Genomic DNA, 20,396 nt, shown 5'->3' on the forward strand with positions numbered 1-20,396 from the left:
GACTGGGGCTGGATGGTATGTAAGGTTATGTAATACCACAGGGCTGGATGGTATGTAAGGTTATTTTATGCCACAGGGGCTGGATGTTATGTAGGGTTATGTTATACCACGGGTCAGGATGGTATGTAAGGGTATTTCATACCACAGGGCTGGATGGTATGTAAGGTTATTTTACACAACAGAGGCTGGATGGTTTGTAGGGTTATGTTACACGACAGGGTTGGATGGTATGTAAGGTTATGTTATACCACAGGGCTGGATGGCATGTAAGGTTATGTTATACCATGGGTTGGATGGTATGTAAGGTTATTTTATACCATGGGGCTGGATGGTATTTAAGGTTATGTTATACCACAGGACTGGATGGAATGCAAAGTTATGTTATACCACGGGGCTGGATGGTATGTAAGGTTATGTTATACCACAGGACTGGATGGAATGCAAAGTTATGTTATACCACGGGGCTGGATGGTATGTAAGGTTATGTTATACCACAGGACTGGATGGAATGCAAAGTTATGTTATACCACGGGGCTGGATGGTATGTAAGGTTATGTTATACCACAGGGTTGGATGGTATGTAAGGTTATGTTACACAACAGGGTTGGGTGGTATGTAAGGTTATGTTATACCACAGGGCTGGATGGTATGTAAGTTTATGTTATACCACGGGTCAGGATGGTATGTAAGGTTATGTTATACCACAGGGCTAGATGGTATGTAATGTTATGTTATACCACAGGGCTTGATTGTATGTAAGGTTATGTTATACCACAGGCCTGATGGTATGTAAGGTTATGTTATACCACGGGGCTGGATGGCATGTAAGGTTATGTTATACCACGGGGCTGGATGGCATGTAAGGTTATGTTATACCACAGGGCTGGATGGTATGTAAGGTTATTTTATACCACAGGGGCTGGATGGTATGTAGGATTATGTTATACCACAGGGTTGGATAGTATGTAAGGTTATGTTATACTTCAGTGCTGGATGGCATGTAAGGTTATGTTATAGTACAGGGCTGGATGGCATGTAATGTTATGTTATACGACAGGGCTAGATGGTATGTAAGGTTATTTTATACCATGGGGGCTGGATGGTATGTAAGGTTATGTTATACCAATGGGGCTGAATGGTATATAAGGTTATGTAATACCACAGGGCTGGATGGTATGTAAGGTTATTTTATACCACAGGGGCTGGGTGGTATGTAAGGTTATGTTATACCAAAGGGCTGGATGGTATGTAAGGTTATGTTATACCACGGGGCTGGATTGTATGTAAGGTTATGTTATGCCACAGGGTTGGATGGTATGTAAGGTTATGTTATAGCACGGGGCTGGATGGTATGTAAGGTATGATATACCATATGGCTGGTTGGTACGTAAGGTTATGTTATACCACAGGGCTGAATGGTATGTACGGTTATGTTATACCATGGGTCAGGATGGTATGTAAGGTTATGTTATACTTCGGGGATGGATGGTATGTAAGGTTATGTTATACCACAGGTCTGGGTGGTATGTAAGGTTATGTTATACCACAGGGCTAGATATTATGTAAGGTTATGTTATACCGCAGGGCTGGATGGTATGTAAGGTTATGTTATACCACGGGTCAGGATGGTATGTAAGGTTATGTTATACAACGGGTCAGGATTGTATGTAAGGTTATGTTATACTAAGGGGATGGATGGTATGTAAGGTTATGTTATACCACAGGGCTGGATGGCATGTAATGTTATGTTATACAACGGGGCTGGATGGTATGTAATGTTATGTTAAACCACAGGGGCTGGATGGTATGTAAGGTAATGTTATACCAAAGGGCTGGATGGCATGTAAGGTTATTTAATACGACTGGGGCTGGATGGTATGTAAGGTTATACCACAGGTCAGGATGGTATGTAAGGTTATTTAATACGACTGGGGCTGGATGGTATGTAAGGTTATGTAATACCACAGGGCTGGATGGTATGTAAGGTTATTTTATGCCACAGGGGCTGGATGTTATGTAGGGTTATGTTATACCACGGGTCAGGATGGTATGTAAGGGTATTTCATACCACAGGGCTGGATGGTATGTAATGTTATGTTACACCACAGGGCTGGATGGAATGTAAGGTTATGTTATACCATGGGTTGGATGGTATGTAAGTTTATTTTATACCATGGGGCTGGATGGTATGTAAGGTTATGTTATACCACAGGACTGGATGGAATGCAAAGTTATGTTATACCACAGGGCTGGATGGTATGTAAGGTTATGTTATACCACAGGACTGGATGGAATGCAAAGTTATGTTATACCACGGGGCTGGATGGTATGTAAGGTTATGTTATACCACAGGGTTGGATGGTATGTAAGGTTATGTTACACAACAGGGTTGGGTGGTATGTAAGGTTATGTTTTACCACAGGGCTGGATGGTATGTAAGTTTATGTTACACCAAGGGTCAGGATGGTATGTAAGGTTATGTTATACCACAGGGCTGGATGGTATGTAATGTTATATTATACCACAGGGCTTGATTGTATGTAAGGTTTTGTTATACCACGGGCTGGATGGCATTTAAGGTTATGATATACCACAGGGCTGGATGGTATGTAAGGTTATGTTATCCCACTAGACTGGGTGGTTTGTAATGTTATGTTATACCACAGGTCTGGATAGTAGGTAAGGTTATTGTCAGGTTTTGGCCATGACTGTTCGGGTTTTGGTCACTAGATGTCCCCATTGCACCTTTTTTGTACCTTTTGTTTTTCTTGCTCTAATTATTGTTTGCACCTGTAGGTCATTCCCTTGTTAGTATTTAAACCCTGTGTGTTCCTCAGTTCCTTGCTCAGTGTTTGTAGTTAGCACCCAGCCCCAGCCCAAGCCTTGTTTTATATAGATATTTCTCTGGTGGGATTTTCCAGAGGTTCTACATTTACATTTACATTTTAGTCATTTAGCAGACGCTCTTATCCAGAGCGACTTACAGGAGCAATTAAGGTTAAGTGCCTTGCTTAAGGGCACATCGACAGATTTTTCACCTAGTCGGCTCGGGGATTAGAACCAGCGACCTTTCGGTTACTGGCACAACGCTCTTACCCACTAAGCTACCTACCGCCCTACTTATCTGGAGATACTGGTGTAATTTCATGCAAGCAAGTTTTAACAAATCGTGAGTTAAAGGGATACTTCGGGATTTTATCTACTTCCCCAGAGTCCGATGAACTCGTAGATAAAAATTGTATGTCTCTGTCCAGTATGAAGGAAGTTATAGGTAGTTTTGCAAACCAATGCTAACTAGTGTTAGCGCAACGGCTGGAAGTCTATGGGTATGTGCTAGTAAGCTAGCAGATACCCATAGACTTCCAGCCATTGTTCTAACTATCCAAGTAGTAAGTTAACCATGTCAAACTTGACATGCTCTACATACACACAAAGACATACGGCTGCAATACCTTAAAATAAATCCCTCGTCATTGCATTTACCCCTTCCTTTCACAGTTCACTCCCTTTCCTGATGCCATTCTTGACATTGAGCGACTTGACGTGTTGCCATGACCTTATCCCCTGTGGAAACTGTGGCTCCCAGCATGTATGTGTGCAATATTAGCTGATCAGATGAATTTAGTATCACCCTTGCCAACTTGGGACCATTTTACTTAAAAACCCTGGCCTACTTCTACCCCATCAACCCTCCTACACAGGCTTCTCTCAATGGCTGTCATTGGTCAAGTCCTCTGGCCAGTACTGGTCCTGCATGTAGTGGTTTGAGGTGGCGGGGTCTGGGAGAGTGCCTGTGTCTCGGTCCCTCATTCTCTCTTGCATATCCTGTTCCCACTCCCCCTCCACGAGTTTATACAGGTCCAGGGAAGCGAGAGCGTCCTCCACTGAACTGTGGCCCCTCCTTCCAACCTGTATTTTCCTGTTTAGGAGGCTGTTGGCCAGGATCTTGAGTGAGACACAGCGCTTTGTGCAGCGCTCTGGTTTAGTTCTTGTGTTTTGTTTGAGTAGTCTTTTGAGGTTTGTTTTTCCCTGCTGTTTTTTACCACTTTGTGGAGTTTCTTTTGTTTTTTGGAGGTTTTCCTCTTTGTGCCTCTTGGCTTCATTTTTGGACATTGTGGATTTAGTTTCTTTGCCTGAAGATTTTGTTCTTTAATTAAACCACCATCTCTAGTACTGCTGTGTCTGCCTCATCCTCTGGGTTCTGACAATTATTAGTGACTGTTTCTTGCACCGGGTCGTGACAGAAACACTGAGCCATTATTATGAACCCAGAGGCAGCCAGTACCCAGGATCTTTTTTCCATGCTGTCCCACCATGAGGGGACTGTCCAACGCCACGAGGCTGCTCTGGTTCAGCAAGAGGCCTTAATGGCTAGACATTCTCAACTTCTGTCAGAGATGCTGACTTCCATAAAGCAGATTTCGGATCGACTTTCCCCGGCAACCGCTTCTGCTCCAGTTCATCCGATTCAAGGGCCCCTGGCAGTTAATCCCCTGGCTGAACCTCGTCTGCCGCCTCCCCAACGGTTCTCAGGGGATCCGAGTGTTTGTAAGGGGTTTTTCACCCAATGTTCTCTCTCCTTTGAGCTGCAACCATCGTCGTTTCCCACCGACCGGTCCAAGATAGCATATATCATCACCCTGCTGTCGGAAAAGGCCCTAGCCTGGGCTACTGCTGTGTGGGATGCCCAAAGTCCCTGCTGTGCCAGCTACTCTACCTTTGCTGAAGAATTCAAGCGAGTGTTTCAAGGTCCTACCAACGGCCCTGACTCAGCCAAACAGCTCCTGACTCTCCGCCAAGGTCGGCGCAGCGTGACGGACTATGCCATCCAGTTCCGCACTGTGGCAGCAGCAAGTGGCTGGAACGACGAGGCGCTCACAGTGTGTTTTTTGAAGGGTCTTTCTGACACCATCCAAGATGAACTGGCCACTCGGGAACCACCGGACAACCTCGAGTCCCTTATCAAGTTGGCTTCACGCATAGACCAGCGTCTGAGAGAGAGAGAACAAAACCATAGACCGCTCACCCTAGCTCCTATCGGTTCCAGCTCCGAGTCTCCACCTTTATCCTCGCTGGCTCCACCAGAACCCATGCAGGTTGGACGCATCTCCCAGGCTGAGAGAGACCGCCGGATGAGGGAGCGATGCTGTCTATATTGCGGCAAACCGGGCCATTTCCGCTCCACGTGTCCCGGGCTCCAGGGAAACGCACTCTCCCGTGCAGGCCTGGGAGGACTGTAACGGGAAACATAACCTCCTCCCATCCATCCAACTCCCGCCTGCTCATTCCAGTTACCCTTTCCTGGGACGACCACGAGTTTTCTCTTCAAGCCTTGGTAGACTCTGGAGCCGCAGGTAACTTCATGGATGGGATCTGGGCGAAGGAGAATGGCGTTCCTTCTGAACCTCTAAGTGACCCCATAAGGGTTACTACGTTGGATAGAAGTCCTTTGGGATCTGGACTTGTCACTCGTGCCACTACCCCCTTACGACTTTCAGTTTCCCCAACACCAGGAAGTGATGAACTTTCATCTGATCTCCTGTTCCGAGTTTCCTCTCGTCCTTGGTTATCCCTGGCTTCACAGCCATAACCCTCACATCGACTGGTCTGTGGGCACTATCAAGCAGTGGGGTCCTACGTGCCAAGCCACTTGTATCTTCCCGAGTTCCCAGAGTTCTCCTTCCGAGTCTCTAGAATCCATCGACTTGTCCCGAGTTCCCGAGTGTTACCATGACCTCAAACTGGTATTTAGCAAACAGAGGGCCACCAAACTACCACCCCATAGACCTTACGATTGCACCATCGACCTGTTGCCGGGACCTGCCCTCCCAGGGGTCGGATCTTTTCCCTTTCTCCTCCCGAACGAGCTGCTATGGATACCTACATCAAGGACGCTCTGACAGCAGGCCTCATGCGTCCATCTACCTCGCCGGCAGGAGCAGGGTTTTTCTTTGTGGCCAAGAAAGACGGTGGATTACGACCTTGCATCGACTACCGGGGACTCAATGCCATAACCGTCCGTAACCGCTACCCGCTACCCCTTATGGCCACAGCCTTTGAGCTGCTCCAGGAAGCAGTTGTCTTCACTAAGCTTGACCTGCGGAACGCATACCATCTTGTGCGGATCAAACCCGGGGACGAGTGGAAGACCGCTTTCAACACGCCTACTGGTCACTACGAATACTCGGTGATGCCCTTCGGCCTGACCAACGCTCCGGCTGTGTTCCAAGCGCTCATAAACGATGTGCTTAGAGATATGCTTAACATCTTTGTGTTTGTTTACTTGGATGACATCCTCATCTTTTCGAGCTCCCTTCAAGAACACACTAAGCATGTCAGACAAGTGCTCAAACGCCTCCTAGACAGCCATTTGTACGTTAAGCCGGAGAAGTGTGAATTCCATTCCTCTCGAGTACAATTCCTGGGATTTATAGTGGAACCCGGACGAGTCCAGATGGACCCCAAGAAGGTAGAGGCGGTAGCGGATTGGCCCACCCCCAAGTCCGTTAAGGAAGTTCAGCGTTTCCTGGGCTTCACCAACTTTTACCGCAAGTTCATCAAGAACTTCAGCTCGGTGGCAGCCCCTCTCTCGGCGGTAACCAAGGGTGGCAACACAAGGTTTCTGTGGGGAAGAGAAGCTGAGACGGCCTTCCAAGGACTCAAGCAGCGCATCCTCTCTGCTCCCATCCTGACACTACCAACGGCGGATGAACCTTTTGTGGTGGAGGTAGACGCATCAGAGGTTGGGGTTGGAGCTGTCCTGTCTCAGAGGGGTGAAGACAAGAAGCTTCATCCTTGCGCCTTCTTCTCTCACCGGCTTACCCCGGCCGAGAGGAATTACGATGTGGGGGATCGTGAACTCCTAGCGGTTAAGATGGCATTGAAGGAATGGAGACACTGGCTCGAGGGGGCTTCTCAACCGTTTCAAGTGCTTACGGACCACAAGAATCTGGAGTATATCCAGCAGGCGAAGCGGTTGAACGCCAGACAAGCTCGATGGTCTCTTTTCTTCAGCCGATTTCAGTTTATCCTCACCTATAGACCCGGGTCGAAGAATCTCAAACCGGACGCCTTGTCACGAATCTACTCTCCTGCCATTCGAGAAGATACTGACATGACTGTCCTTCCGGCCGCTAAGATCGTGGCTCCGATCTCGTGGCAAGTGGAGGATACCGTGAAACAAGCTCAAGCCATCGAACCGGGCCCTGGAGGAGGTCCTGCTAATCGGTTGTTTGTTCCCAAGGCAGCAAGGTCCCAAGTCCTTCGGTGGGGGCACTCCTCTCGCCTCACCTGTCACCCGGGCGTAGGCCGCACCTTGGAGTTCATCCAGCGTAAGTTCTGGTGGCCCACCATAAAAGAAGACGTTGCCACTTTCATCAAGGCCTGTTCCGTGTGCTGCCAGGGCAAATCTTCTCACCTCCGCCCTCAAGGACTCCTTCACCCTCTATCTATTCCCCACCGACCCTGGTCCCATATCTCGTTGGACTTTATTACTGGCCTTCCTCCGTCCCATGGTAATACTACGATCCTAGTCATCATCGACAGGTTTTCTAAGGCGGCCAGGTTTGTTCCTTTGACCAAATTACCTTCTGCCAAGGAAACAGCTGAGTTGGTGATTAACCATGTGTTCCGAGTCTTTGGGATTCCGCAAGATATGGTTTCCGACAGAGGTCCCCAGTTCGCCTCAAGGTTTTGGAAGGCCTTCTGCCAACTCATAGGGGCCACGGCCAGTTTATCTTCAGGGTACCATCCGAGTCCAATGGCCAAACTGAGAGGATGAATCAGGAGCTGGAAACCACCCTCAGATGCATGGTTTCCAACAACCCGTCCACTTGGTCATCCTTCATTGTTTGGGCCGAGTACGCGCACAACACCTTGTGCTCCTCCTCCACTGGTATGTCCCCGCATGAGTGTCAGTTTGGCTATGCACCTCTATTGTTCCCGGACCAGGAGGCAGAAGTCAGAGTGCCTTCAGCCTCGAGGTTCATCAGACGCTGTCGGCTTACGTGGAAGAAGGCACGTCTTAATCTTCTGCGTTCCTCTCAGCAGTACCAACGACAAGCCAACAGAGGTCGCCGTCCCGGTCCTACCCTGTACACCGGCCAGAGAGTATGGCTCTCAACTAAGAACCTACCACTACGGGTGGAGTCTCGCAAGCTGTCCCAGAGGTTCATCGGTCCCTTTAAGATTGCCAGGAGAGTCAATCCCGTTACTTTTCGCCTGCACTTACCCAGATCCCTTAAGATCAATCCAACATTTCACATTTCTTTATTAAAACCTGTTGTTTTTCTCCCCTTATCCCGGCAGGCAGACCTCCCCCCTCCGCCCCGTGTCATCGGTGGCCAGTCGGGCTTATACCGTCCACCGGATACTGGATTCCCGCCGGGTGCAGCGGTCCTGGCAGTATCTGGTGGACTGGGAAGGCTACGGTCCCGAGGAGCGCTCCTGGGTTCCTGCCAAGGACATACTGGACCCTGACCTCATTCGTCAGTTCAGGGCCCTCCACCCTGAGAAGGCTGGTAGGAACGTCAGGAGCCGTTCCTAGGAGGGGGATTCTGTCAGGTTTTGGCCATGACTGTTCGGGTTTTGGTCACTAGATGTCCCCATTGCACCTTTTTTGTACCTTTTGTTTTTCTTGCTCTAATTATTGTTTGCACCTGTAGGTCATTCCCTTGTTAGTATTTAAACCCTGTGTGTTCCTCAGTTCCTTGCTCAGTGTTTGTAGTTAGCACCCAGCCCCAGCCCAAGCCTTGTTTTATATAGATATTTCTCTGGTGGGATTTTCCAGAGGTTCTCTGGTTTAGTTCTTGTGTTTTGTTTGAGTAGTCTTTTGAGGTTTGTTTTTCCCTGCTGTTTTTTACCACTTTGTGGAGTTTCTTTTGTTTTTTGGAGGTTTTCCTCTTTGTGCCTCTTGGCTTCATTTTTGGACATTGTGGATTTAGTTTCTTTGCCTGAAGATTTTGTTCTTTAATTAAACCACCATCTCTAGTACTGCTGTGTCTGCCTCATCCTCTGGGTTCTGACAATTATTAGTGACTGTTTCTTGCACCGGGTCGTGACAGTTATGTTATACTTCAGGGCTGGATGGCATGTAAGGTTATGTTATAGTACAGGGCTAGATTGTATGTAATGTTATGTTATACCACGGGGCTGGATGGCATGTAAGGTTGTGTTATACCACAGGGCTGGATGTCATGTAATGTTATGTTATACCGCAGGGTTGGATGGTATGTAAGGTTATGTTATACCACAGGGCTGGATGGCATGTAAGGTTATGTTATACCATGGGTTGGATGGTATGTAAGGTTATTTTATACCATGGGGCTGGATGGTATGTAAGGTTATGTTATACCACAGGACTGGATGGAATGCAAAGTTATGTTATACCACGGGGCTGGATGGTATGTAAGGTTATGTTATACCACAGGGTTGGATGGTATGTAAGGTTATGTTACACAACAGGGTTGGGTGGTATGTAAGGTTATGTTATACCACAGGGCTGGATGGTATGTAAGTTGATGTTATACCACGGGTCAGGATGGTATGTAAGGTTATGTTATACCACAGGGCTTGATTGTATGTAAGGTTATGTTATACCACGGGCTGGATGGCATTTAAGGTTATGTTATACCACAGGGCTGGATGGTATGTAATGTTATGTTATACCACGGGGCTGGATGGTATGTAAGGTTATGTTATCCCACTAGACTGGGTGGTTTGTAATGTTATGTTATACCACAGGTCTGGATGGTATGTAAGGTTATGTTATACCACGGGGGCTGGGTGGAATGTAATGTTATGTTATACCACAGGGCTTGATGGTATGTAAGGTTATGTTATACCACGGGGCTGGATGGCATGTAAGGTTATGTTATACCACAGGGCTGGATGTTATGTAAGGTTATGTTACACCACAGGGTTGGATGGTATGTAAGGTTATGTTATAGTACAGGGCTAGATTGTATGTAATGTTATGTTATACCACAGGGCTGGATGGTATGTAAGGTTATGTTATACCACAGGGCTGGATGGCATGTAATGTTATGTTATACCACAGGGCTGGATGGTATGTAAGGTTATTTTATACCACGGGGGCTGGATGGTATGTAAGGTTATGTTATACCAATGGGGTTGGATTGTATGTAAGGTTATGTAATACCACAGGGCTGGATGGTATGTAAGGTTATTTTATACCACAGGGGCTGGGTGGTATGTAAGGTTATGTTATACCAAAGGGCTGGATGGTATGTAAGGTTATGTTATACCACGGGGCTGGATTGTATGTAAGGTTATGTTATGCCACAGGGTTGGATGGTATGTAAGGTTATGCTATAGCACGGGGCTGGATGGTATGTAAGGTATGTTATACCATATGGCTGGTTGGTACGTAAGGTTATGTTATACCAAGGGGCTGGATGGCATGTACGGTTATGTTATACCATGGGTCAGGATGGTATGTAAGGTTATGTTATACCACAGGGCTGAATGGTATGTACGGTTATGTTATACCATGGGTCAGGATGGTATGTAAGGTTATGTTATACCACAGATCTGGGTGGTATGTAAGGTTGTGTTATACCACAGGGCTGGATGTCATGTAATGTTATGTTATACCACAGGGTTGGATGGTATGTAAGGTTATGTTATACCACAGGGCTGGATGGCATGTAAGGTTATGTTATACCATGGGTTGGATGGTATGTAAGGTTATTTTATACCATGGGGCTGGATGGTATGTAAGGTTATGTTATACCACAGGACTGGATGGAATGCAAAGTTATGTTATACCACGGGGCTGGATGGTATGTAAGGTTATGTTATACCACAGGGTTGGATGGTATGTAAGGTTATGTTACACAACAGGGTTGGGTGGTATGTAAGGTTATGTTATACCACAGGGCTGGATGGTATGTAAGTTTATGTTATACCACGGGTCAGGATGGTATGTAAGGTTATGTTATACCACAGGGCTTGATTGTATGTAAGGTTATGTTATACCACGGGCTGGATGGCATTTAAGGTTATGTTATACCACAGGGCTGGATGGTATGTAATGTTATGTTATACCACGGGGCTGGATGGTATGTAAGGTTATGTTATCCCACAGGGCTGGATGGTATGTAAGGTTATTTTATACCACAGGGGCTGGGTGGTATGTAAGGTTATGTTATACCAAAGGGCTGGATGGTATGTAAGGTTATGTTATACCACGGGGCTGGATTGTATGTAAGGTTATGTTATGCCACAGGGTTGGATGGTATGTAAGGTTATGCTATAGCACGGGGCTGGATGGTATGTAAGGTATGTTATACCATATGGCTGGTTGGTACGTAAGGTTATGTTATACCAAGGGGCTGGATGGCATGTACGGTTATGTTATACCATGGGTCAGGATGGTATGTAAGGTTATGTTATACCACAGGGCTGAATGGTATGTACGGTTATGTTATACCATGGGTCAGGATGGTATGTAAGGTTATGTTATACCACAGATCTGGGTGGTATGTAAGGTTGTGTTATACCACAGGGCTGGATGTCATGTAATGTTATGTTATACCACAGGGTTGGATGGTATGTAAGGTTATGTTATACCACAGGGCTGGATGGCATGTAAGGTTATGTTATACCATGGGTTGGATGGTATGTAAGGTTATTTTATACCATGGGGCTGGATGGTATGTAAGGTTATGTTATACCACAGGACTGGATGGAATGCAAAGTTATGTTATACCACGGGGCTGGATGGTATGTAAGGTTATGTTATACCACAGGGTTGGATGGTATGTAAGGTTATGTTACACAACAGGGTTGGGTGGTATGTAAGGTTATGTTATACCACAGGGCTGGATGGTATGTAAGTTTATGTTATACCACGGGTCAGGATGGTATGTAAGGTTATGTTATACCACAGGGCTTGATTGTATGTAAGGTTATGTTATACCACGGGCTGGATGGCATTTAAGGTTATGTTATACCACAGGGCTGGATGGTATGTAATGTTATGTTATACCACGGGGCTGGATGGTATGTAAGGTTATGTTATCCCACTAGACTGGGTGGTTTGTAATGTTATGTTATACCACAGGTCTGGATGGTATGTAAGGTTATGTTATACCACGGGGGCTGGGTGGAATGTAATGTTATGTTATACCACAGGGCTTGATGGTATGTAATGTTATGTTATACCACGGGGCTGGATGGCATGTAAGGTTATGTTATACCATAGGGCTGGATGTTATGTAAGGTTATGTTACACCACAGGGTTGGATGGTATGTAAGGTTATGTTATAGTACAGGGCTAGATTGTATGTAATGTTATGTTATACCACAGGGCTGGATGGTATGTAAGGTTATGTTATACCACAGGGCTGGATGGCATGTAATGTTATGTTATACCACAGGGCTGGATGGTATGTAAGGTTATTTTATACCACGGGGGCTGGATGGTATGTAAGGTTATGTTATACCAATGGGGTTGGATTGTATGTAAGGTTATGTAATACCACAGGGCTGGATGGTATGTAAGGTTATTTTATACCACAGGGGCTGGGTGGTATGTAAGGTTATGTTATACCAAAGGGCTGGATGGTATGTAAGGTTATGTTATACCACGGGGCTGGATTGTATGTAAGGTTATGTTATGCCACAGGGTTGGATGGTATGTAAGGTTATGTTATAGCACGGGGCTGGATGGTATGTAAGGTATGTTATACCATATGGCTGGTTGGTACGTAAGGTTATGTTATACCAAGGGGCTGGATGGCATGTAAGGTTATGTTATACCACAGGGCTGAATGGTATGTACGGTTATGTTATACCATGGGTCAGGATGGTATGTAAGGTTATGTTATACCACAGATCTGGGTGGTATGTAAGGTTATGTTATACCACAGGGCTAGATATGATGTAAGGTTATGTTATACCGCAGGGCTGGATGGTATGTAAGGTTATGTTATACCACGGGTCAGGATTGTATGTAAGGTTATGTTATACTAAGGGGATGGATGGTATGTAAGGTTATGTTATACCACAGGGCTGGATGGCATGTAATGTTATGTTATACCACGGGGCTGGATGGTATGTAATGTTATGTTAAACCACAGGGGCTGGATGGTATGTAAGGTTATGTTATACCAAAGGGCTGGATGGCATGTAAGGTTATTTAATACGACTGGGGCTGGATGGTATGTAAGGTTATACCACTGGTCAGGATGGTATGTAAGGTTATTTAATATGACTGGGGCTGGATGGTATGTAAGGTTATGTAATACCACAGGGCTGGATGGTATGTAAGGTTATTTTATGCCACAGGGGCTGGATGGTATGTAGGATTATGTTATACCACAGGGTTGGATAGTATGTAAGGTTATGTTATACTTCAGGGCTGGATGGCATGTAAGGTTATGTTATACCATGGGTTGGATGGTATGTAAGGTTATTTTATACCATGGGGCTGGATGGTATGTAAGGGTATTTCATACCACAGGGCTGGATGGTATGTAAGGTTATTTTACACCACAGAGGCTGGATGGTTTGTAGGGTTATGTTACACCGACAGGGTTGGATGGTATGTAAGGTTATGTTATACCACAGGGCTGGATGGCATGTAAGGTTATGTTATACCATGGGTTGGATGGTATGTAAGGTTATTTTATACCATGGGGCTGGATGGTATGTAAGGTTATGTTATACCACAGGACTGGATGGAATGCAAAGTTATGTTATACCACGGGGCTGGATGATATTTAAGGTTATGTTATACCACAGGACTGGATGGAATGCAAAGTTATATTATACCACGGGGCTGGATGGTATGTAAGGTTATGTTATACCACAGGGTTGGATGGTATGTAAGGTTATGTTACACAACAGGGTTGGGTGGTATGTAAGGTTATGTTATACCACAGGGCTGGATGGTATGTAAGTTTATGTTATACCACGGGTCAGGATGGTATGTAAGGTTATGTTATACCACAGGGCTGGATGGTATGTAATGTTATGTTATATCACAGGGCTTGATTGTATGTAAGGTTATGTTATACCACGGGCTGGATGGCATTTAAGGTTATGATATACTACAGGGCTGGATGGTATGTAAGGTTATGTTATACCACAGGACTGGATGGAATGCAAAGTTATGTTATACCACGGGGCTGGATGGTATGTAAGGTTATGTTATACCACAGGGCTAGATGGTATGTAATGTTATGTTATACCACAGGTCTTGATTGTATGTAAGGTTATGTTATACCACAGGGCTGGATGGTATGTAAGGTTATGTTATCCCACTAGACTGGGTGGTTTGTAATGTTATGTTATACCACAGGTCTGGATGGTATGTAAGGTTATGTTATACCACAGGGTTGGATAGTATGTAAGGTTATGTTATACTTCAGGGCTGGATGACATGTAAGGTTATGTTATAGTACAGGGCTGGATGGCCTTTAAGGTTATGATATACCACAGGGCTGGATGGTATGTAAGGTTATGTTATACCACAGGTCTGGATGGTATGTAAGGTTATGTTATACCACAGGACTGGATGGAATGCAAAGTTATGTTATACCACGGGGCTGGATGGTATGTAAGGTTATGTTATACCACAGGGCTAGATGGTATGTAATGTTATGTTATACCACAGGGCTTGATTGTATGTAAGGTTATGTTATACCACAGGGCTGGATGGTATGTAAGGTTATGTTATCCCACTAGACTGGGTGGTTTGTAATGTTATGTTATACCACAGGTCTGGATGGTATGTAAGGTTATGTTATACCACGGGGGCTGGGTGGAATGTAATGTTATGTTATACCACAGGGCTTGATGGTATGTAAGGTTATGTTATACCACGGGGCTGGATGGCATGTAAGGTTATGTTATACCACAGGGCTGGATGTTATGTAAGGTTATGTTACACCACAGGGCTGGATGGTATGTATGGTTATGTTATACCACGGGGGCTGGATGGAATGTAAGGTTATGTTATACCACAGGGCTGGATGGTATGTAAGGTTATTTTATACCACAGGGGCTGGATGGTATGTAGGATTATGTTATACCACAGGGTTGGATAGTAGGTAAGGTTATGTTATACTTCAGGGCTGGATGGCATGTAAGGTTATGTTATAGTACAGGGCTAGATTGTATGTAATGTTATGTTATACCACGGGGTTGGATGGCATGTAAGGTTGTGTTATACCACAGGGCTGGATGGTATGTAATGTTATGTTATACCACAGGGCTTGATTGTATGTAAGGTTATGTTATACCACGGGCTGGATGGCATTTAAGGTTATGTTATACCACAGGGCTGGATGGTATGTAAGGTTATGTTATCCCACTAGACTGGGTGGTTTGTAATGTTATGTTATACCACAGGTCTGGATGGTATGTAAGGTTATGTTATACCACGGGGGCTGGGTGGAATGTAATGTTATGTTATACCACAGGGCTTGATGGTATGTAAGGTTATGTTATACCACGGGGCTGGATGGCATGTAAGGTTATGTTATACCACGGGGCTGGATGGCATGTAAGGTTATGTTATACCACAGGGCTGGATGGTATGTATGGTTATGTTATACCACGGGGGCTGGATGGAATGTAAGGTTATGTTATACCACAGGGCTGGATGGTATGTAAGGTTATTTTATACCACAGGGGCTGGATGGTATGTAGGATTATGTTATACCACAGGGTTGGATAGTATGTAAGGTTATGTTATACTTCAGGGCTGGATGGCATGTAAGGTTATGTTATAGTACAGGGCTGGATGGCATTTAAGGTTATGATATACCACAGGGCTGGATGGTATGTAAGGTTATGTTATACCACAGGTCTGGATGGTATGTAAGGTTATGTTATACCACGGGGCTGGATGGTATGTAAGGTTATGTTATACCACAGGGCTAGATGGTATGTAATGTTATGTTATACCACAGGGCTTGATTGTATGTAAGGTTATGTTATACCACAGGGCTGGATGGTATGTAAGGTTATATTATCCCACTAGACTGGGTGGTTTGTAATGTTATTTTATACCACAGGGGCTGGATGGTATGTAGGATTATGTTATACCACAGGGTTGGATAGTATGTAAGGTTATGTTATAGTACAGGGCTGGATGGCATGTAATGTTATGTTATACCACAGGTCTGGATGGTATGTAAGGTTATGTTATACCACAGGACTGGATGGAATGCAAAGTTATGTTATACCACAGGTCTGGATGGTATGTAAGGTTATGTTATACCACAGGACTGGATGGAATGCAAAGTTATGTTATACCACGGGGCTGGATGGCATTTAAGGTTATGTTATACTTCAGGGCTGGATGACATGTAAGGTTATGTTATAGTACAGGGCTGGATGGCATGTAATGTTATGTTATACCACAGGTCTGGATGGTATGTAAGGTTATGTTATACCACAGGACTGGATGGAATGCAAAGTTATGTTATACCACGGGGCTGGATGGTATGTAAGGTTATGTTATACCACAGGGCTGGATGGTATGTAAGGTTATGTTACACCACAGGGCTGGATGGTATGTATGGTTATGTTATAACACGGGGGCTGGATGGAATGTAAGGTTATGTTATACCACAGGGCTGGATAGTATGTAAGGTTATTTTATACCACAGGGGCTGGATGGTATGTAGGATTATGTTATACCACAGGGTTGGATAGTATGTAAGGTTATGTTATACTTCAGGGCTGGATGGCATGTAAGGTTATGTTATAGTACAGGGCTGGATGGCATTTAAGGTTATGATATACCACAGGGCTGGATGGTATGTAAGGTTATGTTATACCACAGGTCTGGATGGTATGTAAGGTTATGTTATACCACAGGACTGGATGGAATGCAAAGTTATGTTATACCACGGGGCTGGATGGTATGTAAGGTTATGTTATACCACAGGGCTAGATGGTATGTAATGTTACGTTATACCACAGGGCTTGATTGTATGTAAGGTTATGTTATACCACAGGGCTGGATGGTATGTAAGGTTATGTTATCCCACTAGACTGGGTGGTTTGTAATGTTATGTTATACAACAGGTATGGATGGTATTTAAGGTTATGTTATACCACGGGGGCTGGGTGGAATGTAATGTTATGTTATACCACAGGGCTTGATGGTATGTAAGGTTATGTTATACCACGGGGCTGGATGGCATGTAAGGTTATGTTATACCACAGGGCTGGATGTTATGTAAGGTTATGTTACACCACAGGGCTGGATGGTATGTATGGTTATGTTATTCCACGGGGGCTGGATGGAATGTAAGGTTATGTTATACCACAGGGCTGGATGGTATGTAAGGTTATTTTATATCATAGGGGTAGGATGGTATGTAGGATTATGTTATACCACAGGGTTGGATAGTAGGTAAGGTTATGTTATACTTCAGGGCTGGATGGCATGTAAGGTTATGTTATATTACAGGGCTAGATTGTATGTAATGTTATGTTATACCACGGGGCTGGATGGCATGTAAGGTTGTGTTATACCACAGGGCTGGATGGTATGTAATGTTATGTTATACCACAGGGATTGATTGTATGTAAGGTTATGTTATACCACGGGCTGGATGGCATTTAAGGTTATGTTATACCACAGGGCTGGATGGTATGTAAGGTTATGTTATCCCACTAGACTGGGTGGTTTGTAATGTTATGTTATACCACAGGTCTGGATGGTATGTAAGGTTATGTTATACCACGGGGGCTGGGTGGAATGTAATGTTATGTTATACCACAGGGCTTGATGGTATGTAAGGTTATGTTATACCACGGGGCTGGATGGCATGTAAGGTTATGTTATACCACGGGGCTGGATGGCATGTAAGGTTGTGTTATACCACAGGGCTGGATGGTATGTATGGTTATGTTATACCACGGGGGCTGGATGGAATGTAAGGTTATGTTATACCACAGGTCTGGATGGTATGTAAGGTTATTTTATACCACAGGGGCTGGATGGTATGTAGGATTATGTTATACCACAGGGTTGGATAGTATGTAAGGTTATGTTATACTTCAGGGCTGGATGGCATGTAAGGTTATGTTATAGTACAGGGCTGGATGGCATGTAAGGTTATTTTATACCATGGGGGCTGGATGGTATGTAAGGTTATGTTATACCAATGGGGCTGAATGGTATATAAGGTTATGTAATACCACAGGGCTGGATGGTATGTAAGGTTATTTTATACCACAGGGGGCTGGGTGGTATGTAAGGTTATGTTATACCAAAGGGCTGGATGGTATGTAAGGTTATGTTATACCACGGGGCTGGATTGTATGTAAGGTTATGTTATAGCACGGGGCTGGATGGTATGTAAGGTATGTTATACCATATGGCTGGTTGGTACGTAGGTTATGTTATACCACAGGGCTGAATGGTATGTACGGTTATGTTATACCATGGGTCAGGATGGTATGTAAGTTTATGTTATACCACAGGTCTGGGTGGTATGTAAGGTTATGTTATACCACAGGGCTAGATATTATGTAAGGTTATGTTATACCGCAGGGCTGGATGGTATGTAAGGTTATGTTATACCACGGGTCAGGATGGTATGTAAGGTTATGTTATACCACGGGTCAGGATTGTATGTAAGGTTATGTTATACTAAGGGGATGGATGGTATGTAAGGTTATGTTATACCACAGGGCTGGATGGCATGTAATGTTATGTTATACCACGGGGCTGGATGGTATGTAATGTTATGTTAAACCACAGGGGCTGGATGGTATGTAAGGTAATGTTATACCAAAGGGCTGGATGGCATGTAAGGTTATTTAATACGACTGGGGCTGGATGGTATGTAAGGTTATACCACAGGTCAGGATGGTATGTAAGGTTATTTAATACGACTGGGGCTGGATGGTATGTAAGGTTATGTAATACCACAGGGCTGGATGGTATGTAAGGTTATTTTATGCCACAGGGGCTGAATGTTATGTAGGGTTATGTTATACCACGGGTCAGGATGGTATGTAAGGGTATTTCATACCACAGGGCTGGATGGTATGTAGGGTTATGTTACACCACAGGGTTGGATGGTATGTAAGGTTATGTTACACCACAGGGCTGGATGGCATGTAAGGTTATGTTATACCATGGGTTGGATGGTATGTAAGGTTATTTTATACCATGGGGCTGGATGTTATGTAAGGTTATGTTACACCACAGGGCTGGATGGTATGTATGGTTATGTTATTCCACGGGGGCTGGATGGAATGTAAGGTTATGTTATACCACAGGGCTGGATGGTATGTAAGGTTATTTTATACCACAGGGGCTGGATGGTATGTAAGGTTATGTTATACCACAGGGCTGGATGGCATGTAATGTTATGTTATACCACGGGGCTGGATGGTATGTAATGTTATGTTAAACCACAGGGGCTGGATGGTATGTAAGGTAATGTTATACCAAAGGGCTGGATGGCATGTAAGGTTATTTAATACGACTGGGGCTGGATGGTATGTAAGGTTATACCACAGGTCAGGATGGTATGTAAGGTTATTTAATACGACTGGGGCTGGATGGTATGTAAGGTTATGTAATACCACAGGGCTGGATGGTATGTAAGGTTATTTTATGCCACAGGGGCTGAATGTTATGTAGGGTTATGTTATACCACGGGTCAGGATGGTATGTAAGGGTATTTCATACCACAGGGCTGGATGGTATGTAGGGTTATGTTACACCACAGGGTTGGATGGTATGTAAGGTTATGTTACACCACAGGGCTGGATGGCATGTAAGGTTATGTTATACCATGGGTTGGATGGTATGTAAGGTTATTTTATACCATGGGGCTGGATGTTATGTAAGGTTATGTTACACCACAGGGCTGGATGGTATGTATGGTTATTTTATTCCACGGGGCTGGATGGAATGTAAGGTTATGTTATACCACAGGGCTGGATGGTATGTAAGGTTATTTTATACCACAGGGGCTGGATGGTATGTAGGATTATGTTATACCACAGGGTTGGATAGTAGGTAAGGTTATGTTATACTTCAGGGCTGGATGGCATGTAAGGTTATGTTATATTACAGGGCTAGATTGTATGTAATGTTATGTTATACCACGGGGGCTGGATGGCATGTAAGGTTGTGTTATACCACAGGGCTGGATGGTATGTAATGTTATGTTATACCACAGGGATTGATTGTATGTAAGGTTATGTTATACCACGGGCTGGATGGCATTTAGGTTATGTTATACCACAGGGCTGGATGGTATGTAAGGTTATGTTATCCCACTAGACTGGGTGGTTTGTAATGTTATGTTATACCACAGGTCTGGATGGTATGTAAGGTTATGTTATACCACGGGGGCTGGGTGGAATGTAATGTTATGTTATACCACAGG

The sequence above is a fragment of the Coregonus clupeaformis genome, chromosome 6, assembly GCF_020615455.1.
Source record: "Coregonus clupeaformis isolate EN_2021a chromosome 6, ASM2061545v1, whole genome shotgun sequence".
In the NCBI taxonomy this organism is placed as follows: domain Eukaryota; kingdom Metazoa; phylum Chordata; class Actinopteri; order Salmoniformes; family Salmonidae; genus Coregonus; species Coregonus clupeaformis.